The following is a 26,590-nucleotide window of genomic DNA, read 5'->3' as shown; positions in this document are numbered from 1 at the left end:
TCAGTGCGCAGTGATGTAGTTAGCGCATCTTGCGTAGTTCTCCGGCTGTAAGAGACTAGTTTTGTTTTGACTGGCTTTTGGCTATAGCGCTAATGGGAGAGAGAGGACTTGGTGATGCTGTTTTGCTCTCATTGTTCTCTGTGAAGTTTACTGGAAGTATACAAGTGATGTAATGTAGCCCCATTTCAGTTTATTAGCACTGGGCCGGATTTTAAAAAATAGCCTTATAAATGCTACATTCCTTGTCAGCAATTTGGCCTTGTGTGCTCTGGTTAATTTGGCATGCAGTTAACACACCAGTCAGAGTTTTGTTTTAATGAAAACTCAACCCCTGGCATTTACTCCGGGTGTTCTTCACCACTGTTTTGGAAAAAGAAGGAAGAAACGGGAGAAACAGGCGAACCGGCTTTAAAAGTGACGCATTTTCTGCTGTGTGGTGAATCTGATTTATGCTGATGTAAAGAGTGCTTCATGCGGATTTCAAAAAGTAACTGAAAAATATTTAAAGAAACTTTAAAGAAACCATAACCTCATCCTCTACTTGATGGCGCCGGTGCCCTCGGCAGTCTTTACCGTCTTTCAGAGGTTGTAGAAGGCTCAGTTTTAGAGTTAGTAAAGATACTGGTATCATATGAAACTAGAAAACCTGAGGAATACAGTGTACAAACCAACCATGTTGGGAAGGAGGCTAAATAACGCTCTGAATTTGGCATTGCAATTTTCAAAGGGGTCCCTTGACCTCTGACGTCAAGATATGTGAATGAAAATGTGTTCTATGGGTACCCACGAGTCTCCCCTTTACAGATATGCCCACTTTATGATAATCACATGCAGTTTGGGGCAAAAAACATTATTTGCATGCAGTAAAAATGTGTTATTTATTATTCTAAAAATGGCTTCTGCATACTGGGGTCCCTAAACAGTCTTAGAATTGCATAAATTGAAAAGCTGAGACTCTTGTGGATCCAATGAGTCCAACTGTTTTAATGTGTGATGATGTTAGTCCCCATAGGAGACATTTCATTGTAGTGAGACGATTTTTTGAAACTTGACCTCACTGTATAAAATGACCTGTGGTGACCTCTAGGATAATCACAGCCTCATGAAACTTTACAGCCACAAACTAGAGACCTAGAGCATTTAGAGGATGGATGGATCAAACTAGAGACCTAGAGCATTTAGAGGATGGATGGATCAAACTAGAGACCTAGAGCATTTAGAGGATGGATGGATCAAACTAGAGACCTAGAGCATTCAGAGGATGGATGGATCAAACTAGAGACCTAGAGCATTCAGAGGATGGATGGATCAAACTAGAGACCTAGAGCATTCAGAGGATGGATGGATTTCCTAGCTAGATTGACAATAAGGGGGTTTCTGAGCAGTTTACACAACAGAAGTGTCCGCCATCTAATCACTGAAAAATGCAATTCTTGCAGAAATCTCTAAATAACGTCTCCAAAAGTTTTTGATACCAGCATGGCTTTTTCTATTAGGTTTTTCAAGATCTTGGTGTCTTAATGTGGTATTTTGGAGGGATAATTTTGTATCGATTCTCAAGTTGTACTTTTTATTTTTTTTAATTTAGCACCAAATCTGTGTAATGAATAGCATCAACCCAAAAATTGCTTCAACAACTTATGAGACATAATAGAGCATGGAATGACCATCATATATTTCTATCATAATACTCTAAGCCCTTATACACTTTCAAAATGTATTTTAATGAATCAATTATTTTTTATTTCTGATTTATAACTAGAACAACTTGACACACAGTGCTGAGCTGCATCTCACATTAATCTTCAGGTTCCCAGCTTTCAGATGCTGTACACCACTTCTATGTGACATCTACTGCTGACCTGCTATCTCCCCCTAAAGACCCTCTCTTCCACCCTAAAAAAGACAAAAATGGGTCTATGGTAAAGAGGGGTGGAGTGTAAAAGGTTGAAGTATTAAATTTGAGAACAGAATTTGGTGTGGTTAACTTTGTTCATATGTTTTTGGTTGAAAAAGAGTTGAAATGTTTTTTTAAAAAAAGACACCACAATCTAAACTCTTTATATTCCAAGAACTGTTTTTACTACAGTCTGCTCTAGGCACACCACATTAATCAATTTCAATTAATTTAAAATGTATTTATTACCGCTTGATGTTGTAGATTTATGTTTTAGATCTATATTGACATTTTGAAAGTCAAAATTATGCAGTGTGCTTGTCTACGACGATGAAATATAGTAGAATTATATTTATCCTCCTCACTATATCTTTGTGTGATTTATAAATACTGGTTTGTGCATGTGGGCAGAGAAAAGTAATGGAGGAACATTTAGAAAGCTAAGATATTTCAGTTTTCAAATTAAAAAAAAGCCATAAAATGCCTGAGGTTTGGCCTGTGTCGTGTTAACCACGGGGCCATTTCAGCTCCACAATTCATGGGACTGACTGGAGTTTTATTTAAGGAGAGCGTAAGAGGCTGCTTGAACTTAAGCATATGCCCACTACTCTGATTGAATTAACCAGTTCAGTGACTGCACGCTGCTAATCTGTGTTAACATGTGCCCTTGTCAATAAAGTCTTTCCTGTTGAACAGGAGTGATCTGGATTGAAGACTGAATTTACACCGGATGCCTGGGCCGTCAGTTCAGACAGCTTAACAACACAGTTTAAAATGGTCATGAAAGGTGAAACCAAAATAAAATATCAATGTCAAACAATGAAAACCGTCAAAATGAAGTTTCTGCAGTTGGAAGTCTTTGCTGTGTCAGGTCAGCCAAAGGGCCTATTTGATGCTGATGCAAACTGCAGAGTTCTTTCTCCTATTTATTCCAAACAAACCGTTATTGCCTCTGCTGGGAACACACAACTTTGTAAGCTAAACCCTACAAGACGCATGAATAAATGTCCATTGCCAAATTATCGCTTCCAAAAAGTAATTGAAAGCAAAATAAAGCAATTCGCCGGGCCAGATCTGGGCTCAGATCAGTCCAACAAACGGGCTCATTAAAGGAGAAGAAAGAGACGGAACAGCTGGAGGAAGACTGAGAGACTCATGTACTCATGTCTAACATACTACAACACCATAAACTCTGTCACACGCCATTACTAATAGCACCGACATGAGCAGAGGAACAATTTAGTAACCCTGATGAAGAGGGTGACATCATCCTCAGCCTTAAATCACTGACCGTTGACATAACAAAGCAATAGCAGTGATTCTTTGCTGGAGAGTGTGTGTGGTAGACAAGACGAGTCGAAACCGCTTGTAGCTCAACAACAAAACATCCATCTGTTTTCTAGACATGAGCTGTGCTTGCACACAAGCTCATTACTCTCTACATCAACATTATATTAATGAGACAGTGAGTCAACAGGAAACCACAGTGGGAGGATGGAGACGTGTGCTTTCCAAAGAAATATTTGAGTCATCCAAAACTTAAAGGTGCAATGTGTGAGATCTGGCCAGAATTTTAGTTTAAAACATTTGAAAAATTAACTATCATTATCAACAGAATGTGAAGAAATTACAGTGTTGACGTTATGTCAAAGATGTCTACAGAGATATCTACTTAAAAGACCACGCTAACCAGCTAGCCCCGACCCGTCCTGTCTTGTAATACCACTTGTTCCTCGAGAGGACATAGTGAGTCACTGTAGTGTCCAATCTGCCCTCAGTCCTACATAAGATGATGAAGAAGTGGAGCTGCCCCGAGGGCTTGTCATTCATGTTGAAGCTACAGCACCCGGTTAGTAGTACTAGTAGTAAACACAAAGATGGCTGAAGCTCTTGGCAAGCGACCTTTATCACCATCCCAACCAGCCCAGCAAAAAAACACGTTAGGTAAGAGGGATATAAAAAGAAGCAAAACAAGAGTAAACACTGCCGTGGCTTTCCACCGCTGGAGACAGCTCTAGCTGAGTAAAGAGATGAGGTTTGATGCCGAACCCGCAATATCTCTTTTAGTAACATCTAACATTGGCTATTTGGCAAAATGGATCATTAAAGCCCAGACACACCAAGCCGACATCAGAGAACTGGAGGCACCTGAACGCACTGCAAAGACTAACTACTACTACATTCTGCGCCTGCGTGAGAGGAAATAACTCCCCACACCAGCAGGTCGCTGTACTCTGTATTTGTCATTCAAAAACTGAAACTGGAAGACCGAGGACTGCGGAAAGACAAGCCGTTATTATGATACGTACATGAAATAAAGCGACGGTGGCCGACCATTTTCACATCACTCTCACTCAGCACTTAGCTTCATTCCAGATGGCTGAAGTTACAATAATACCATGTACTCATAGTGTGGTTTGGATTTAGCAAGAAATCTATTATGGAACAAAAGGAAATAGTTTAATGGCACAAAACAGGAAGTTAACATTAAGGCAGCATCGACATTGCGATGTGCGTGTGGGCAATAGTCACATTGCGGGAAATGCGATGTTCGGCAAATAAATTCAAACGTCATGCTACAACTTTTTTGCTGCTTCATACAAAACGAAAACTCCCATGGTTCTCATTTTCTATGACTAAAGGAATACACGACACGAAATTGCGAAATACCATCCAGCAAATATTATACGACTTTGGCTTTTATTGTCAAAAGTAATAACGAAAGGAGTAGATCTGATCTGAGAGGGGTAATAAAGTTTGCTGTCTCTGTTTGGACTTCAAAGCCTCCATGTTGTTGTTTCATAAATATAGTCACAACTCAACCCGTTCAGCACAAAGTGATTGGTTGATGCCTTTATTCGCGGTGCCAAAGCTTAATCCAGTGGTTCCCATTAATGGGAGGGTCTTTGTTATAAAGATTGCCTCCTATTTGCCTGATTTGTTATACATTTTAAATTGTGAATCGTAATCTGAAGTGAAGAAACGTTATTTAGGTTATAATGTGATATACATGTATATATTGGTTGGATACTGTATGTTTACAACATACAGTATGACAACTACAATTAAACAAAAACACTTTTGTCCCAAACCAATGAGAAACGGGCCCTTTGTTCATTATAGGACACTTCCTGTGTCATTTCCTTAATAGTGTCACACTACGAGGTGCCATATCTGATAGATGCAAACAAGAAACATTTAAATGTGACTTCCCACTTCAGTATGAAACACAGCTGACAGACAAAAATGGAAACACTCATATGATTTCAGGCTCGCTGAGTCTGTCTATTTCCGTCTCTATCCATCCGTCTGTACATCTGTCTCTCCCTGCCTCACTATAACCATCCCTGTCCATCACGGCTGTGTTTAGTTCACTGGAGCACGACGCTGACACGACCAGGGTTTGGTGTTTGACTCCTGTTTGCAGTATGGACCTCTAAAGCAGATGGCATACTGTATGTATTATAATAAACATCGCGCCTCTTAGTCGTTTCAGAGATGGAAGTCTATTCCGAGCTCAGTGAATAGAAAGTGTCTTTAACGGTTTTTAATAGACATGTGACTCTCACATGTACTACGCGTGTGTGAGAGTGTGTGTGTGTGTATGTGTGTGTCTCCCAAATTGATCTGACTGTGAGATCACGGTTAATGTCAAGGACTAAGAGATGGAGGGAATATGTATATAAAAAAGAAAGATGAGTGAGAGCCGGAGAGGAAGTCTGCAGGAGGACAGAATTCAGTGAGAAAATAGATACCAAAGAAAAATGAGAAAGAGAGAGTGAGGGGGGAAAATATAGCCGAGGCAATTACTGAGGCAGAAATCCTTTCTCTCTGAAATAGCTGCTCAGATAGATAGACGTCTACACACATGAACAGAATGACTCTCACTCTCTCACTCTCACACACACACATGCACACACATGCACCAACTTCAAGGCAGACACACTCAGTCATAGACAGGTACATGAGGATATACAGGAAGACACAAAATCCACACTGTCACACACACACAGCGCTGCAACTAACCTACTTCCATTATTGATTAATACGCTGATTATTTTCTGAAATAATTAGTATTGCAATTAGCCTATGAACATTAGAAAATCCTGATGAAAACGGTTGAGAAGCTGGAACAAGGGAATAATTGGCATTTTTGCTTGAAAAAAACGACAGAAACGATTAATCAAATACACAAAATAATCCACCCAGTCGCACAGCAGTTCATGAAATTGTCACGGAATTTAATGTATTGATTCCTGTACATAGACAACAATTTAAAATTTTTTCGTGACGGTCAGCATGAAATCAATTCGTATGTAATCCATGTAATTGTGAACCAGGAAGTATAGAGAGAGGGCGAACGCCATGTAGGGAGGAGGTGGTGGATGGTTGGGTCAAAAAATACCAGACTTTTGCCCAGGAGACCGATGTTCATGTCCCGTGTGAAACCACAAGTCAAAGTTGATTTATTTGTCACGTAACAGCATTTCGGAGTTATTATTATTAAAACATAACCTCCACCAAGGCCAAGAGCCTTGGTGGAGGTTATGTTTTCACCGGCGTGTTTGTTTGTTTGTTTGTTTGTCTGTCTGTGACCAGGATTACTCCAAAAGTTTGCGATGGATTTGAATTAAATTTGTTGGTGGGGTGGGGTGTAGCACAATCAACAATCGATTAGATTTTGGTGGCGATCCGGATCATGATCCGGATTCAGCAATTTTTTTAAGGATTCTGATCAGCCTGTGCATTAAGACCATGGGATATAACTCATGCACAGTGTCATACCCTGTGGGATACCCTGTGGGATACCCTGTGGGATACGTGTGTGGATGTGTGGCGAGACATCGAGGTGTGGGAGCTGCTGGCTGTCCCGTTCTCTTTATACATCCATGTCCGCGGGACACGTTCTGTCTGCGGTGAGAAAGGAAAAAGCGGTAGATGACGGGATGACTGACAACGTAGTGTAACGTTATACAGACATATCAAGGCTGCTGAATGAGAGAGGCATCTGCCGATACGTTACACGGAAACACACCGTGTTAATAATAAGCTGACCGCCTCACGGTACCACCAGCTGTGACCTGTGATCTGTTTTTAAAGTCACGCACCTTGGAGGAGGTCTGCGCTCTCCGAGTGCCATTCAAGTTTTAACTGAAACCGCAATCTTTTCCTAAAGCTAACTAAGTAGTTTTTGTCATGTGACTTCTGTACTTAAGTTACGTCACTTCCGGTGTTATTTTAACCAAAACCACGATCTGCCTATGGTGCCTATGGCACCTATTGTCTGTGGTCTGTTTTGTGTTCACCAGTGTTAATTTTGTTAACGAAAAAAAAATATGACTAAATATGTTCTTCAACGACATGACTATAACGAAACGGCACCGATGTCATTAAACACTAACTGTGACTGTATTAACATGCAATATTGTTGATGAAAAAAGACAAGACAAAATATTATAGACAGTTTTTTGTTCAATGCAGCAGTTCCAGATTAATTTACTCAAGTTAACAATGACAACAACGGGGCTTGGGAGAAAGAAACAAGGTGATATTTTGGCTAGACTAGACTGAATTGACTGAAATGTTCAATATAATCTGATGACTATAGGCATTAGGGCGTTTTTTTTTTTGTGCGATTAATTCGCAAGTCAATATATTTTTTTCAACTGTTGTTTTTGTCATGAGTACCTTCACACAGAACGCAAATATTACGCTGCGAAATAGCGCCGTTATTTTAACATCATGCAATCTGAGCCACTGTCTGATACAATCTTTGCACGTAAACTATTAATTAAAAATCGATAGTGTTTGTGAGAATCCATAAAGGTATCAAAAAACATAACATTGTGATACTCAAGTGTATTGATATTTTCTTACAACCCTAGTGTACAAGTGTAACTGTGCACACAGAAATTAATTTTTGGTTAAATTTTGCTTTACATAAACAGACAGCAAGAGAGCAGAGCAGACAGCGATCTGATTGGTTGATCACTGGCATTGTTAATCACTTTATCAAATATTGAGATAAGCATCAATTATCTGTAAATCTGTATAATAATGGTACACACAGAGGCCTGAATAGTGATTATTGTCAGCCTTTGAAAAAACGACGCAACACGTCCCACATGTGGCATGAATTACGGCCTGATGCTCCATTCTGATTGGCTGAATGAGTGCTTATTACATCAATTTGTCACATTAGCGAGGAGCCAGTTTACCCACCGCGAGCAGCCACCAATAAAATTGCATTACAAACACATTTTAATGTGATCCCACTCAGATGATTTCCTTTTATATAACGGTGTCTTTTCATGTTTCAAATCCACCAGTGTCTTGTTTCTTTTGTACTGGAATTAAAAATCATTAAGAGGTAATTATAGTAATGTGTTTGAGACTGAAAAAACAGGCTCCTCTCTCAGCATGTGTGTGTGTTCGAGAGAGAGAGAGAGAGAGAGAGAGAGAGAGAGAGAGAGAGAGAGAGAGAGAGAGAGAGAGAGAGAGAGAGAGAGAGAGAGAGAGAGAGAGAGAGAGAGAGAGAGAGAGAGAGAGAGAGAGAGAGAGAGAGAGAGAGAGAGAGAGAGAGACATGAATGACTCAGTGAAAGCATGTGGGATGACAAAATATGAATTAATAAAAACACCCCTAAAGACATACAGTCTATTCATATCTACAATAACATAGAGATAGTAGCATTTGACTTGGAGATTGGCAGGCGGAAAAAAGATGAAAGAGAGAAGAAAAGAGATACAAAGAGAGGATGAGGGAGGATAATGAGCAAAGAAATAGAAAGATATGCAAAGACAAAGTCAAACAGAATCAAATCTAGAGGCGGATGAATGTAAACACTTCCTCCTCTGAGAGCTATTAACTCGTCCTCTCCTATTTCTCTTTTATTTTATTTTTCTCAGGATGTTTTCTCACGAAGACGAGGAAAATGTTTACTTTGTTGGCTAAATTACACAAAGTAAGTGAACTTAACCCGGCCCTCCTCGACACCAGAGAAAAACTGTTGCTTTGCTGTTGATGTCAAAGTCAAAATAAAAACTGTCAATCACCCGGCCGGCGCGATTGAAGTTTGGAGTCGTATGCGGTTCAGACTGAGGTCCAACAGGGTTTGGAAAATCTTCAAGGATTTTTTGTCCACAGGCTTCTCGTTTATTCAGTTTCATCTGCTCCTTTTATCATCCATATTTCAGCTGTTTACAGAGCCGGAGTGACCGCCATCACTGGGATTACCAGCATGCTAGATAGATCATAAGCACTGCCCTCAGAGGAGACTGGTGTGTGTGTGTGTGTGTATGTGTGTGTGTGTGTGTGTGTGTGTGTGTGTGTGTGTGTGTGCGTGTGCGTGTGCGTGTGCGTGTGCGTGTGCGTGTGCGTGTGCGTGTGCGTGTGCGTGTGTGTGTGTGTGTGTGTTGGTTCAACAGCTGCTGTGTGTGATTCAGTGTGCATGTTTGTTTATGAGTCAGACGGTCTAATAATCTAAAGATTGTTGAGTACATATAAAAGTATCACCTCATGTGCCCTCTTATTTTTTATTTTATATCTTTTATTGGAAGTTTTGTGGTGCTCCATAAAACTGCTTAAACTTATACACATCTTTTAATTTGCTGCAAAAGAGATATTTGTTGCGGTCACTAAAGGGATTTTCATTCCCAATATACTATATAGCTATTGCTCTGAGGTTGATGATAATGTAGGACACAAATTTTTCTACTCTGACTCACTCCATCACGCTCCCTGACTAGCTCAGTCACTCTCAGTGGTGGTTAAATGGCATACATCATCATAGTACTGCTGCATCATGTAACACTGTTGATGGCAGTGTTGGCACTCTTTGATGGTGGTGGACATAATTGTGTGTGCTTTTCTAGCCTGCATGGTGTCTTATAGGGTTGGGACGATACGCGTATCTCCCAATTCGACACCATCACGATACTTGGGTGCCAATTTGGTATGTATTGCGATTCGATATTATGATTTTTAGCGATTTTATGTTAGCTTTTTTAACACTAAACCATGGGAAAAAGTTGAATCAGACACTTCTAGGGACTTTTACTTTGGAAAATATCTAAATTGATATGGTACAAGTGTTTGATTTGCAGCATGTATGCAATCAGAGATGTCCTGAAGTCAAATATATCAGTCATGGTCAGGAATTATTTATTTAATTTCTTTGAGAAACAAAAAAAAAATCAAAGAATAAAGACATTACTCTCACAAATTAGTCTCATTAGTCTCTCATCAGTGTGTCAGTGTGCTGACTTGACTAGGACTTGCCCCAAACTGCATGTGATTATCATAAAGTGGGCATGTCTGTAAAGGGGAGACTCGTGGGTACCCGTAGAACCCATTATCAGGTTAAGGGACCCCTTTGAAAATGGCCATGCCTAGTTTTTCCTCGCCAACATATTGTGCAAGTTTGGAGCAGAGATGGCACAAAGATATAGGATATTTCACAGGTGAACCAGAAGCTTTATTTTTTAACGAGAAACTTAACACCATCTTAAAATCTGCGAACCTATACGGTAGTGCAGTGATGTACTGTAGAAGTGTTAACAGGTTCAGATTGAACTCAAGTGAAACTTTGAACCAGAGAGAGCAGTGAGACTCTTTTTTCCCAGGCAGTACATTTTGATATAAAAAACAAAATGTACGAGAATTCTTGCACATCTGCCAACATAAATGCTTAAAAGAGAATACATCAAATTCATGTTTTCACATCTGAGAGATTAGATTCCTCATTCAATCTTAAAATTAAATATGCATTTTCAATGTAAATTCTAGTTACATGTTAAATGTCCAAAAAATAATATGTGCCTGTGATGTGTTTATATGAATTTAGACGTGATGAATATCAACTGATATGTTGGCCAACATATTGGTGGATATTTTGATGGGGGAAAAAAAACATGTCACAGTTGATGAGGAAAAATAAAAAGACATTTCACAGCAAGAAGAGAAGTAGAGATGTAAATGATAACATTATAATAGCTGCATTCCATTTAATTTAGGTGAGGCTTGTACAGGGTCCTAGTATTGTGCACTACCAAGTAGTTAGCTGTGACTCTTAACCCTCCTATTGTCTTCCGGTTGACCGTGCAACTTTTTTCTTCCCGTGTGGTTTGACTGTTTATAAAACATACAGTAGAAATTATCACCCAATCCTGTGTTACACCTTTCTGGCCAACTTCATTCCGAATCATTACCACAAGTTTTAGACTTTTTTTGGGGGAAATTAACGTTAATAAACCGAATTTCTTTGAAATTATACAACATTTTTGAGTACAAAAAGAAGAAATTATGAATTATTTTGACTATAGTTATTATCAGATGAGCATAATGTTCATGGATTATCACAGGCTGATATATGTCAAAGTTTAGTCAGAACATTGTTTTGAACAATTACATTTTTTTAATGGCAGCAAATAATGACACCTGCTATACATTTGAATAAAATACCCAAAATTCGACGAAAGTAGTGGTCATTATTTTAACTTTTTTTGCAAAGACCATAGTAGGGAACCATCCATGTTATTTTGGGGCAATTACATTAAAGAAATCCATATTTATGATATAATGAAGTTTGAAAATGGGTCAAATTTGACCCAAGGACAACATGAAGGTTAAATTAAACATTACTTCTTTTATTAGCATTACTTTTTTCTTTTTCCTCAGGTTTATATATTTGGTTGTCAGTACTATATCAGAAATATGATAATCAACATATTACTGTTTGCAAAAAAAAAAAAAAATTCACAATAAAAAAATTACAAAAGACAATAATAACCAAGGGATGATAATATCAACCTTTTTTTTTGCATTAGTTTAACAGAAGAATAAATTGGGACTCTTGGTTGACTCATCCCTTCAGTATTTCTGCTGCTTATTGGAGTCGTAGGTTTGCACATCCATCATGGTTGTTCACGGCTGCTTTCCTCTGTTGTTGTCTTCTAAACTAACAGCTTCCTATCAGCCGGGCCCACTATAGAGTCTCAGAGTTGCCACTCTAGCAAGGTAAGGTTACATTATACTACTATACACACACACATACACGTGTACCAGCTCTCCCTCCCTTCGTCTCTTTGCTCGCTCGTCCTCTCAATCCCCTTTTTTCTCCTCCGTCTCTCTCTCTTTCTCTCTCCCTCTCTTTCTCCATCTCATTCTCCCCACACCAAGCTGTGGAGAGGCAGATAAGGAGTTGATTTACCATCCAATTAAATGTCGTCATTGAAACATTGCTTCAAAAAAAGCCCGTCATTTTCACCCTGCGCTAATTGGCCTTCCACTAGCATGTGCATGCGTTAGGATGTGTGTGTGAGGGCTTTTGTGTGTGTGTGTATCTATAATGCTTTACTTATAGGACCAGCAGATTTAGATTGTGGTTGTTCCCCCACTTTAAAAGAGAGGGTCACTTTAAGTTCAAACTAAGTGGTATGTGTGGATGTTTTAATGTCTTCTGGCACAGTACGGTGTTTCATAATCTTTCATTTTTTCTAAACATTCAACTGTCCAACTGAGTTATACATTTTGATTTGAAAGAAATCTTAAAACTCCCCTCACTGATATTTTGTTATGTTAACACTGAATCACTGCACATGAAAGGGTTCACTGGCAGTCACAAAGAGACTCTGCAGCTCTTTAGGGGCTAAATCATTCTCACTGTGCAATATCATTTTCCACTTTTGTTAATAGTCTGTTTATTGTCAATACTGTTTCTACTGCTCCTATTTTTATACTTCCTTCTATTTAAATGGTTCATATTTTGTTACACTTTGTTTAGCTCTTTTTTTTACTGTGTTAGCTGATGCATCTTGTTTTTTGCATTATCCCCTTTGCTGCTGTACACTGCACATTTACCCACTGCAGGACTAATAAAGGAATATCTTACCTTACCGTATCTTATCTTATCTTATCTTATCTTAAAAGGCTAGCTTTTAGTCTTATTTTAGCTAATTGTTACGCTTTTACAGCACATTTACTATACGGTTTAGCCTTGCCTGTCACATAAACTATGCTTCAGGCAGCAACTGTTTCCAGCCAAAAAGCTTCCTTCAATAAACCCACTTTCTGCTACCTGCTTAGCACCGAATGGCAGAGAGACAGTTAGCAGCTATAGCTTGCAAAGAGAGCTAAACACCTACAATCTCCCTTTAAGGTACATTCTGAAAAGATAAAAAATTTGCAATTAATTTGCGATTAACTCTGAACAATCATGCGATTCATTGGGATTAAATATTTGAATCGATTGACAGCCCTACTTTAAATTAATTTTGGTGTTGCTCTGAATCTGCTGGATGTGAAAATAGGTTTGCTAAGTTTGCTTACATGTGAGCAATAACACGGTGATATGTCAGGGGCTGCATGTGTGAGAAAACACAAGCTAACCAGAGTATTTCATACACACACACATACACACAAAGTATAATAGTCTACCTTTCTCCATCACTTTCTTTCTCACATGCACACACACTGAAAAGAGGGTTTTTATAGAATTTTAATAAATCCATGGAAAGGCGGTCTCAAAACTCATTTATCAAACATTTAACACTGACTTAGCCATTAAAGGGGGCGAGAGAGGGATAGAGGAGAATAGATTGAAGAAGAGGAGCTATGATCAATGCCAGTGGACCATATAATTGCACCAGGAGTGGTTTAGCTGAAAACATTAGCCTTGTTTTCTGATGGATCACATCCTGGAGCCGGCTAGCCAAGCTAAACACTTCAATCTGTATTAGTAGCACCCAGAGTCATCCATCTGCGAGAGCCGGGCCACTAAAATTAGCAAAGTTTTCCACACAATTGATAAGCTGATAAAATGCTATGTTACCATTTTTTAAAAAAGATTATTTTTTAACTTTCTCAAAGTACTTAAAACCTAGTCTTTTCTTTGTTCTTTATTTTATAAGCAGAAGTTTTCACTAAGTGAAAATCTCCTTTTGAAGCCAACTTTGCAATTTGTCTATTGCATTTTTTTGCAGATCTTTTTCTTCTCTTGGCCTCCACACATCGATTTGCAGAGAGAACAAAGACACGTACGGTCACATATGAAAAGAACTACAGTAAATCGTCTCCTCAGCAACAACAATAACTGACACTGACCTTCCACTGAGTCAGTTTTTTACCGAGTGCACCATCAAGCGTGCCAAGACGAGAGTTTCCAGCTCACTCTCACCCCATTACAGCATCTGTTCTGGCTGCTCTTCTCTGAAAGATACTTCCGATGTGTGACAAGTGAAACCATCAGCTTCAAGAACTCATTTGTCCCCGCTGTTATGTGGACGTTTCGAGATAACGTCAGGACACGACTGGCTGCTGTGTGTGTCACTTCCAAACTTCCCATGTTCAACTTATTGTGCTTCATTGCAGGGCATTGCTGAGAGGTATGTTCATATTACCTCACCACTGTATAAGAATGATTAAGGTGTAATTTATCCTGCACTAACTCAAGGCCTTTTTTTTGTGCGATTCATTTGGCCCGTTAATATATATTTTTTTGATCTATTGTTTTTATCATGAATACTTTCACACAGAATATGAATATTTTGCGAAAAAGCAACATAATTTTGTTTTGGAATGAGGTGGATTTTCCTAAGCTTTCGCACCACGAATAAAGGCTTCAGTAGTCTAAACTAGGGTTGGGCCATTGGACGAATATATATGCAATCGGCGATTGACTGAATACATCACTGGTGTTTGTAATTTTATTTTGCTAATTTAATGGTCCGCTTCCGAAGAACGAGAGCTGCTCAGCCGCTGCTCAGCAAGCAGAAAGATACAGTGGGGGAAAACACCGTGCAGAGCCGTGAATTTTCACATCTAACCTGGTGAAATAAGGGTTTATTTTGACCAAACCAGAGTTAGTAATTGTTGGAAAGACGAACCAAGAAGGTTTTGGTTTTATTTTGTTTTCTGTCGGGTTTGAATTAAGTGTGTTTTACGATCTGGTTTTTATTGGATCATGTTGTTCCTCTGCAAAAAGTTTGATGGTGTGATGATGTTTAGTAGTCTCATTTAGCCACTTGTTAGCAACCGCCTTTTTAAGACACAAAAAGGCTTCAAAATCCACTAGTGGGATATTTACTGATGTATTTTATGTTGTAGAAACAAAACGTTAAAATCTCTTAAGCTTGTGTTAACCACAGACCTTATTTCAAGCATCTAACTAAAAACCCATTAAAAAAACCCATTGACTTCCAGACGAGGGAACCGAATGCAACATATAAGTATGGTATGGTATAATAATATGAAGAAAATGTCATTAAATGCTATTAAGATAAACAATGCTGCTCGAACCACTTATGTAGCCAAGCAGCAACACTGCAGAGTTACTGCTGTGGATGACATCTGTATTATACAACAAGGGGAGGGAGATTCACTACCGTGATTAATTGGGAACAGAACACCTCCTACATACACCGACACACACTCGATCTCTTTTCCAGTTCCATACACACACATTCAGCTCACAAAGAAAACCCCCTTTTATTAATATACACCACACATACACACATAGCTATATTAACGGAAAGAAAAGGGGCTTTATATAGTCACACACACTCACCTCTGTTTTAATTAGGGAATAAAAAGAGAATGACTGACAGGTGTGTATGTGTGCGTGCAGAGGCAATTCAAGCTGAGTATATTTGATTTGTTCCGTTGGCAACGGTGTGTGTTTGTGCTCGCTGTGTGTGTGGTCTGTCTGTGTGTGGTTCCCAGCATGACGCCTGTGTACCAACTAAATAAGTGCCTCTTGAGAGGGGTGACGGCGGGTGGAAGGTGGAGGGCTCCCCGGCGGTACAATAGGGCATCAAATGTGCGTGTCTGTGTGTGTGTGTGTGTTTCTCTATACATTTGCATCTTTATCCACGCACACACATACATAATTCCCAGAGGACTGAATAAATCCCTTTTGTCCACAAAGTCAATGTCAACCAAATTGTTGTTTCTTACACTGATGGGACATTTTATGTAGATTACTACACACACGAAAACAACAACAGTTTGGGCGTATAGGCCGGTAATGAAACAGCATGGAAGATCTGGGATCCACATCTCTTCAGCATGCAACCTACACAGCTAAATACCTTTCATAAGCTGTGTTTCCATTCACATATTTTGATGTGCATTTTGAAGTATCGCATTAGAAAAGCTGTATGGAAACAGCAAAATTCGATTAAACTTCTTCAATCGCAGGAGGTTTTTCCGCGTGCCTAAGGTGGTTTTTGCCTTTGTTGAAAAAGAGTTGTTGCACTAAATTGATTATGGAAACGCTTTACTGAATAAATCTTGATGTAGCGAACACTTAACTTTCTGGTATACCCATAATATGTAACTAATTATAAATAATTACAACTTGCCCAGATGAAAAAATTCCTGAACACGGCTCTCAATTGTTTTTCTCGTGGATGGGTTAGATGGCCTCTACTTCTACTACAAACTTCGCTGTAGCCGAGTTTATTCACTCCAAACCAGGGCTGTCAATCAATTAAAATATTGATTGGCATTATCTCCTGATTTTCCATAGTTAATTGCGATTAATCGCAAATTAATAATAAATTCTTTTATCTGCTCAAAATGTACCTTAAAGGACGATTTGTCAAGTATTTCATATTCTTATCAACATGGGAGTAGGCAAATATGCTAATGCCATGTATATATTTATTATTGGAAATCGATTAACACAAAACAATGACAAATATTGTCCAGAAACCCTCACAGGTATTGCATTTGGCATACAAAATATGCTCAAATCATAACATGGCAAACTGCAGCCCAACAGGCAACAACAGTGATTATCATTAAGTGGGCATGTCTGTAAAGGGGAGACTCGTGGATACCCATTTAACCCATTTTCATTCACATATCTGGAGGTCAGAGGTCAAGGGACCCCTGTGAAAATGGCCATGATAGTTTTTCCTCACCAAAATTGAGTGTACTTTTGGAGCGTTATTTATTCTATTTATTTATTGTCTGTTATCCAGTTTGTTAGCTTGCTTCCATGGCTGCAGAAGGCTGTGTTCCTATGCAAATTTGTTTCATATGTGGCAACGGGGTGTCGAAACGGGAAGTGGACGGGATCACACAGATCCAAAACAAAAACAGACATTCCAGACCGGAACAGAAATCTCAAAGGAGAACATACTGGCTGTAGCATCGTTGTTAGAGAAGCCAGTATATCAGTTAGTATGTTTCCTTAATCTCTGATGACATATCATGGTCATTTTATGATTTATTACAATAAATATATAACGTATTGGTCCTTTAAAGAGCAGCACCTGAACATAAACAATGGTGAGAGTAATAGCAGCCCCTTTATGCAAACATAGTGGAACAGTAGCTTTACTTTATAAAGTTAAAAAATGACAACCATTGAAACAATTCACAATGATAAGAGTATCTAAACTTAAATATAATGCTAGTGGCCTACTATCACTCGAGCATTGAAGGCAGCAGAACACATTGTTGACAGATGTTCATATTTCACAAGGAATAAAATGCAGTATGGCTGATTATCAACTTGAAGAATAATCTATACATTATTTTTTGTCTTGGTCCCACATTGTCATCTTTACTCCATCCATCCCTCCTCCTCCTCTTCTCTCTCCACTGTCTGATAGAAACCCAATAAAACATGTTATAAAGAACAAGCTACATCTGCACAGGTTACTCAGCAGAGACACCTCAGCGCCATCACAGGTGGCGGCGTTGGCCCTCAGCCCGGACCCTGACGACCATCGGAGCTATAAAACGAGGTGAGACCTGTGTGATTTCACAGGTGAGCTGCGTGTGTGTTTACACCGCAGCCAAAAGCACTGCTGCGGTATTTCACACCACGGCAGCGCAGGACGACAAAGTGAGCAAAGCTTGTGACAAACACAAACACACGCTGCGCACTTTTCATCATTAAAAGACTCAACACTCTCCTTAATCAGCTGGAAATAACACCTATCTAGTTCTCACTCTTCAAAACAAACACATTGGTATAAAGTATAAACTGTAAATGAACACTTCTCTCTTAATCTCCCTCCTTGACTCTTCTTCTTCTATTATTTCCTCTCTCTTTCCCTGTATCTCCTCCCCCCCCACTTTCTTTTCTTTTCCCTCTCTCACTCATCCTCCCTTCCTCCTCTCCTCCCTCTCTATGCAGTTTAAGTCTAAATCAGGGGATTTGGGGGTCTTAAGAGCTGAGGTGTAAAACACCGTCTGCTTCTCTGTAAGCTCCTAAGAGGAGAAAATAATCCAACACAAAGTCTTTTTCTCAACAGCAGCTCTCCTCCCCCCTAATCACCCTATTAGCTGCCTCTCCTCTCCTCAAAAAAAAAACAGTCTAACAGGAGACCAAACAGTTTTTCTATAAGCTGATGATTGGGTGCCTGGAGTCTTAATAATTCATCATATACACCAAATAACACAGTCGTGTTAGTCATCAGTCGCCTGAGTTAGTCTGTTTACTCCTGAAGTAATTTGGGGTGGGGAAAAAAACTGATTTACCTGTGTATCACGATTGTTTTTCACAATTTTGAAATACATTTTTTAATGCCATTTGCTTCATTTGAGTCTATGCAGAGGTAGAAGGAAGTTACCGCTTTTATTGTTGTAGTCTGAGTAACGTGACGTCATATCCGTTCTGTATCTGTCAAAAACCAAAACAGACCGCAGCTGGCAGCAGAGAGCCGATACCAGATCAGATATTGGGCCGATACTGACTCAAATAGCTGGATCGGGTATCGGTGACAATGGGGCCGATCTATTCAATTCAATTCTATGTTTATATACTATATACATAACATTATATACTGGAATTTCAACTCATAGTTTTGTCCAATTTGTTGCTGCATATAAAGGTTTACACTTGAATTGCAATTTTTTTTAATTTTGAAGATGTTTTACCAAGATGCTGGTGCATTTATTATTTCAATAATAAATAAAAATTAAGTAAATTTATATTTTTGTATTTATTTGTTACATTTTTGTCTTACAAAGTTAGGAAACCAATGTACGACAGCAAGTACCGATCAGATACCAGTCTTTAATTAATACGCTTCTTAATTAAAGACTGGTATCGGATCGGAACTCAGTAAAGGCCGATGCCCAAAGCCCAGGTATTGCTATCGGTATCTAGACTTACAAAGTCGGATCGGTGCATCTGTAATTTTTAGTGTATTAATTAGATACTTTCCAAAGTAAAAGTCCCTAGAAGTATATAATTAAACTTTTTCTCATGGTCTAGTGTTAAAAAAGTTAACAAAATCGCAATAAATTGTAGTATCGAATCTCAATACTTGTAGAATACTTAAAAATCACAATACATATCAACTCAGAACCCAAGTATCGTGATAGTATTGAATCAGGGGATAGGTGTATCGTCCCAGCCCTAATATTAATGTCCATTTAAATCATCAGCGCCGTAGCTGGCTGCACAATGATAAGACATTCATTCTGATTGCTCAATCAACCAATCACGCTTCATGTTTAATGATACCGAACATTGCCATAAATCTCAGGCTTTGTCCCGAGGTTCATCTCTCACTACCACACTCCTGTAATATCAAGAAACAATATATAAAACTGAAGAAAATGCAACAACAAAAAAAAAAAAATTGTCAGAGAAAGACTGAGGGAGCCATTTAATCGTCTATCTTCCATGTAATCTCTCTGATGCATTCAGAACGAAATCATAAACAGAAAGAGAAACAGAAAATGTTTCCTCTCACTTTCCTCCCCGGTCATATCTCTCGTCCCTCTCTCTCTGTCTCTACGATGCTCTCTCGCCCATCTCTCTCATCTCCCTCCTCTCACTTCCATCCTTCTGCCTCTCTCTCTCTCTCTTTTTTATATTCATAGGATTTTAAAATGTCTGTAATGGCCCTGGTAGATCAAAACACTCCTTCTTCCACTGTGTGTGTATACGCCGCCTGCTCCTGTGTGTGTGTGTGTGTGTGTGTGTGTGTGTGTGTGTGTGTGTACGCCGCCTGCTCCTGTGTATGTGTGTGTGTATGCCGCCTGCTCCTGTGTGTGTTTACGTCCATGCGTGTGTGTGTGTGTGTGTGTGTGTGATTTGCATATCGTGGCTATGCTCTGATTGGCAAACTGGCAACGCAGAGCCCAGCGGGGCATTTTTTATTAAAAGGCCCTAACACACACACAAACACACACGCACACACACACACACACACACACACACACACACACACACACACACGCACACACACGCACAAAGTTAGGAACAGCCACTGGCCTGTATCAGAACCTAATGAATAATACTAAAGAGCTAGCAGTAGGGGTTCTCCGTGTATTGTTTTGTAACGCCAAGAGTAATAAAGATTTTTATTACCATATTTTTATGGGCTCCAGACATAAGCTGTTATGGAATAGTCGGATATCTTATTAGACGTTCGTACTGAGTTTTTTATCGTCTCAGATGAAGTTGCCTTGTTATTCATTATATTTTACTAGTCAAGATGTATAAGTATTAACTAGAGTACCTTAACATCCTGGGGAATTCATGTCATTGCATTAAAACAGTGCAGCGTGGCTTCATCAATCACACGTCAGCAGTGTGTTCAGGACAACATAAAGTAAGTTTCAATTTGGAAACGATCCTAAATAATGACACCCCTCTTTTATTAAATGACATGAAGTATTTCAGTCATATAATACCAAACATTAAGCTCTGTAATGTATTATGTGAGGCGGCCTACAGCCTCATAGGAGCATGATACATGGACTTACTGGACCACTGGAACTATATAAAATAAACACTTCATTTGGCAGCATATAGAAATGTTAAAATTAGCTTGACAATAAAATGCTGCCTACATGTTCAAGTCAATAATGATAATTCTATGAGTATGATACATGACTATACTCTAAAGCTGGGCATACACTGTACAAGAGATGCTCTTGTGTCACTCCTACTCCTACTGTAGGAGTAGATCGTTTACAATGTAAAGCCAAAGCTCCTGATTTATGTGCTCACACTATACAGTCCGATCATCAGCCACTGTACGTGTGAAATAGAAAAAAAAAAAAGAATTGTCAGCCCCTGAGGGCCGTTCTGGCTGTTGTAAGTTGTTAATAAAGATTTGTTTGAAAGCTCAGAGGCAGGGAAAGTTTGGTCTGTATACGGGTCATAATAAGGCTAACAAGGCAGAAACAGCTGCCTTGATAATCTGTGCCATCCTAGCAATGGCGTATAATTACTAATAGGTGGCAAGTAAGACGTGGACAGTATGGCTCGCCCACTTTACTGAGAGAGTTGGAAGTAAGCTAGCTATGTTTTACTATATCTATTGTAGTCTACGATGTTATCTTGATAGCTACGTTCTGATTACTGTAAAAACTGACTTTGGGGTATCGGCTCGTGGCTCTGCCGTGGACGGCCAACCAGAATTTCTGACATGTCAGAAACTGATCCAACAGTCCGACAGCTGGTCGGGAGGAGTTAATCGATCCTCGGTCCCCCCTGTACACTGCACGGCAAACAAACGCCTGACGAAGCTGAAACTCGGTCCGACTCTAAAATTATTTGTGCGGCTCAAAATTCTGGCCAGAAACGGGCAAAAAATGTCCAGCTTTAAAGGAGCCATTTTGCATAACAGGTACTTTCCCTGCCCGGACTGTTTGCATGATCCTGTTTAAATCAATCTAAAATAAAAACCATAATAGCTAGAGCATTCATTCTTTTTGCTGAGGAAAGACGAGGTTTCTGTCTTTCGCGTCATCACGTTGTACACTCTGTGATTACGTTAAGTTACGTGCGGTACAAAACGCGGTGACAGCGCACTTTGGCACCAGATTTCCCTGTGGGAGATCACAGTTTGCATTATCCTGTTTAGATTGATGTTAAATAAAAACCATAATAGCTCGAGCAGGGATGTCAAACTCATTTTAGTTCATGGGCCACGTACAGCTCAATTTGATTTTGAGTGGGCCGGACCAGTAAGACAATTGCATAGTAACCTATAAATAACACCTCCAAATTTCCCTTCCTGTTAGTGTAAAGAATTACAAGTACATTCTGGAAACAATTAATGAATAATCCGTTTACAAAAGAGATGATGAACCACATGATATGTCTCGCAGATCTCTCAGCTACGACTAAAAACTGACTGCTGTCTCAGTTTTCCTGCCAAGTTCTTGTATTTTCTGCCATGATGAGTCTGATAGAGGTGCCAATGAATTAATGACCTCTCTGCAATTTTCACACTGTGCAAAGGGCCGGTTCTTGCCCCCGAGGCCGTATGTTTGACACCCCTGAGCTAGAGCATTCATTCTTTTTGCAGTGGAAAGCCAAAGCTTCTGTCTTCTGCGTCATGTTGTACGCTCGTGATGACATCATTAAGTTAAGTTACATGTGGTCGTAACAAAACTATCAAAATGTCTTTGCACTCAAAAACTAAAAAATGTGCAATAACTTATGGAGTGTTAAGAAATATGTTGTTCATGTTTCTACATTTAGAAAATCTGTGTGTTTATTTAGTAACATTTTATGAAAAAATGTCAGATTTTTACATTTTTGTTAGGGCTGTCAATCAATTAATCAATCAATAGTATCAGATCAATAGATTTTTCAAGTATTTAATACACTTATCAACATGGGGGTGGACAAATATACTTGCTTTATGCAAATGTATGTATATAATTATTATTGGAAAATCAATTACCAACACAAAACAATGACAAATATTGTCCAGAAACCCTCACAAGTACTGCATTTAGCCTCCTTTATTTAGTTTCTTATGATATCAGTATCGTCCCTCCAGCTTTAAACCTGAGCCCGCTACAACCTTAATATTGCAAGTTGTGTTAATGCGTAAAAAAAATAAATTGTGGTGTTAAAACGAATTTGCGTTAACGTGTTATTTATTGTGTTAACTTTGACAGCCCTAATCATAATATATATCGTTATCAAGATATGAAATGACCTCTATAAGGATAGAATATTTTGGTCATATCACCCAGCCCTACACTTTTAAGCACATTTTGCTGCAAATACTTCTGCACTTTTACTTCAGGAACATTTTGAATGCAGGACTTTTCCTTATAATTGACTACACTGTGACATTGCTACTTTTACTTTAAAGGACCTGAATCCTTCTTCCACCACTGCTCATAACTCTTTTATTGAAATGTCACAGACGACTCTGGCTTTAAACTATGAATTAAATCCTTGACTGTGTGAACCCGTGACACCGGGTACATGCTACCGCTGGCACTCTAAGCCCCTCAAATCACTCCGGCAGACGGTGTGGAAGCTGCAGTAAAAGTGCAGGGATTGACTGCTGTGATCCCCGGTCAACGATCGGCGGGTGGCGAGCCGCCGCGAGTCAAGCGCCTCGGCCCTGACCCGGCTTGAACCGCAGACATCAGATTCACCACCGCTGCGTGGCTGGAAGATTGTTAAATAACAGCAGTTTCATCTGGCCGGCCTGTTGAAAAGAAGTCTAATTCAGGAGGAGTGTGAAGAGGGGGGGATTCACTTATGAGGAGCGAGATGACAGCACTAATACACACTGTCAGCCTCTTACAGTGACAGCAGAGATCAATGCTGATCATTGCAGCTAATCCAGTCAACAGAGCAATAATGTTAATCCTCGGGGCAAAACAGTTCATCTCAAATCATATTCTGTCTGTTATAAACAGCATCGCTGAATAACTAACCGCTCTGTGGCAGCCGCAATCATAAAACCACCACGCTGTGTGTGTGTGTGTGTGTATGTGTATGTGTGTGTGCGCCCTCTGAGGAAAAAGCAATCTGTGAAATGTAAAGAGAAATGCACTTTTGACTTTGTCAGCAGTGTTTTAGCTGATGCTGACATGCTTTGCTCTCTCGCTGCTTGTACATCTCCGCGTAACATGACATAACATCACCACTTTGTTATCTAACGCCGTTCAACTCATTATCACGGAGTGCAGCCTTCTCCAGACGGTCTTGTTACAGACCCCGAAGATGATCTTAGCTGTTAAGATATTGGACTTGAAAAACCCACAGAGACCAGCCCGGGCTGCTGCCCTCGCTCCTCTGTGATCTCTCTTATCACGGGGCAGCTATTACTGTGATGACACCCCTGCAGCACCTCGCTGATGGGAGACCTCCCCTATGCTATCTGGCTAAAGTATATTTCTCCCCGAGCACCCTCTCCTCTGTCTCACTGCAGCCACTCAACAGTAGTTTGATTCATCGGGACTGTATTCTTTGTTTCTAGAAGACGATTTTTATGATCATTTTATTATCAGCATAAAAGCTAAATCATTTCATCTCCCCTCTCTCTGCAGAGGCAATTAGTCGCCTCTATGAAAATCAAATAAATTAAAGCGTTAAAAAGCTTTCATTGAGTCACAGAGGAGCTTTGAATTCAGACACAAGACTGATACGGTATCGCCACTTCCACAGGATACTTGCTGCCTATATAAATGTACAGGCAGGCCCTGATATAGTGAAAGATGGCGTCGTGCGTGTGTGTATAGTCGTGTACGTCTCGGTCGCGAGTCGACAGGCAGCCTGGGGGAAAGAGAGGCCTGATGGGTATTATGCAAATGAAGCCAGCTGTTTGCTGCATTGGCAGACTCCTCATAACTCTCTTCTAGTTCTGCTGGAAGTGAGAAAATATTTTATCCCCGTTTTCCCTCGTCGCCACATTCTCTCGCCTCTTCTTTATTTCCTCAGAGAAGGTATTTCTACATACCGTCATTTTATACACACCCTTCCCTTCTGCATTTTACCGCTATTCCCCCGCGTCTGCCCGACTATCCATCTGCACTGTTACAGTAATGAATGTACAAACAGGGAAAGCTTCCTTAAGCATTTGTTGACTTCTACAGTATGAAGTAAATTATTCCGAGGCGCTGAATCCACAGCTCGCTGGAAAAACAAACAAACAGTTTTCCATGAATAGGTCTCATGTTAATTCGGATATTATAGTACTGCAGACGCTGCAACTTAATTTCAGTCGGTAGGAAAAAACTCTCCCTCCTCTTTGTCTCTCCTTCTGATTGTCTGTCATCTCCCTCACTGCACCAAGCATGACCAGCTCCCTGTGTTTCCCTTAACATGTTACAAGGTTAAGCATCTAAGGAGATTCTTTTTTTAATGCTATTTGAACATATACATTTTGTTTTTCATCATTTTCTTTACTCGATTGAGCTCATAATTGTGTGTGAAAAACATCTCAAAGGCAGTAGAGTTGGGCGATGTCTACCGAATTGCCATATGACAATGTCCACAGTGAAACGTCGCAATGGACGATGATATCGTTTGTCAAGTGTGACAATCTTTTGCCAAAATGAGTGCGATCCATAGACTGTAAAAATAAGTGTGTTCATAATTGCACCAGTAGCTCTCGTTCTCTCTCACACACTTGTGCGTGCTGTCAAGAGGCAATACGCTACTGATGTGCGGGTCGAAACCTTACTAGCTTACAAGAAAATAACGCTGGTCCAGGCGGGTGGGTTAAAAAGTGACAATGCTGGGTTCAGAGTAAGTTATTAATAACTTACATAAACACTCTGTGTCTCTCTCTTAGAGACACAAACACACACACCAGCCGTAGTGGCGGCACGTAATTTGAACACATTCCGTGCCACCACCACGTAATGTGCTGTCAAGAAGTTGTGGTCATTTCATGTATTTCTGTCCACTCACGTTACAAAAACACACACTACGAGCCGCGGCGCTCAAGTCCGCTTGTCTCTGTCCTTGTCTCAGACCTCAGTCCTGACATTTACTCTGTTACTATAATGCATAAAGTTGGTGCTTTGCACGTCGGGTCAGGTTTGGGTGGTTGCTTACTGCATTTTTTTGCAGGTCGAGCGGTGCGGATTGGCTCTCATAATGGGTTCGGTGGGTAAGGGTAATAAAAAAAACCCGACCTATGCATCTCTACAATACGCAAATACAACTATCCAAACTGATGACAATAAATGTTTTGGGATTGCTTGTGACAGCCCTAGTGTCCACCTTTAGTTGCACTCTCAAAATCAATCTGCACACCATTGATACCCCGGTCCCTGTCCACACCCCGGTGTTGGTGTGGACAGGGACGGGGACTTAAGCCACGATGTTGGGCCAACCCTAAAAGGCAGTATTAATCTATTCTTTGGAGCGCTGGAGCAAGCTGTAAACACTGACAGAATATCACCTCATAAAGATGTTAGCTAGGCTAACGTGTTATGAAAGATCTTCCTATCTAGCAGACAGAGAACAACATCAGCACTGGTTTGGAGTCGTGTTTCTGTCCACCTGATGAATGTAAGCCCAATATACACTCTGTTTTGGTTTCCACCAACTCTGAGGGAAATATCTGGCACTTTAGCCGCTAAATGCTCCACTATGTTCTAACTAAGCTAACTTTGTCTGTCTGCTGTTTGTTGCTTGGTGGGTTGTGTACAATGGGTTGATGTTTTGTTTGCTGAAAACAGGCTCCCTATCCTTCCACATAGTCATTTAATGCATTGTTAACATAACAATTTTGATTAGTGTAGCTTTAAAATGACCCTTTACTCTAAAAAGTTGGGAAATTATAGGTAAGAAGGTTATAAACGATTATGTCTGCAAGCTTATCACTGTACCTAGACATAACTAGTTAAACCATGGCAGAACGATCTTAATGCAACAGCTCCACAAGCATTTGTCAATAAATCAGTACAGCTGATGCTGATTTGCACTGGCTTATCCAACTCAAAGATGCT

General features: G+C 39.8%; 1 protein-coding gene across 3 annotated transcripts in view; it reads right to left on the bottom strand.

The window, feature by feature from the left end:
• aff2 (AF4/FMR2 family, member 2) overlaps nt 1–26,590 on the bottom strand; it is a 214,843-nt gene that overhangs the window by 97,688 nt on the left and 90,565 nt on the right. The window lies entirely within an intron of this gene.

The sequence above is a fragment of the Sebastes fasciatus genome, chromosome 10, assembly GCF_043250625.1.
Source record: "Sebastes fasciatus isolate fSebFas1 chromosome 10, fSebFas1.pri, whole genome shotgun sequence".
Lineage (NCBI taxonomy): Eukaryota > Metazoa > Chordata > Actinopteri > Perciformes > Sebastidae > Sebastes > Sebastes fasciatus.
The sequence above is the reverse complement of the archived record's forward strand: the minus strand, read 5'-3'. Positions and strand labels throughout refer to the sequence as shown.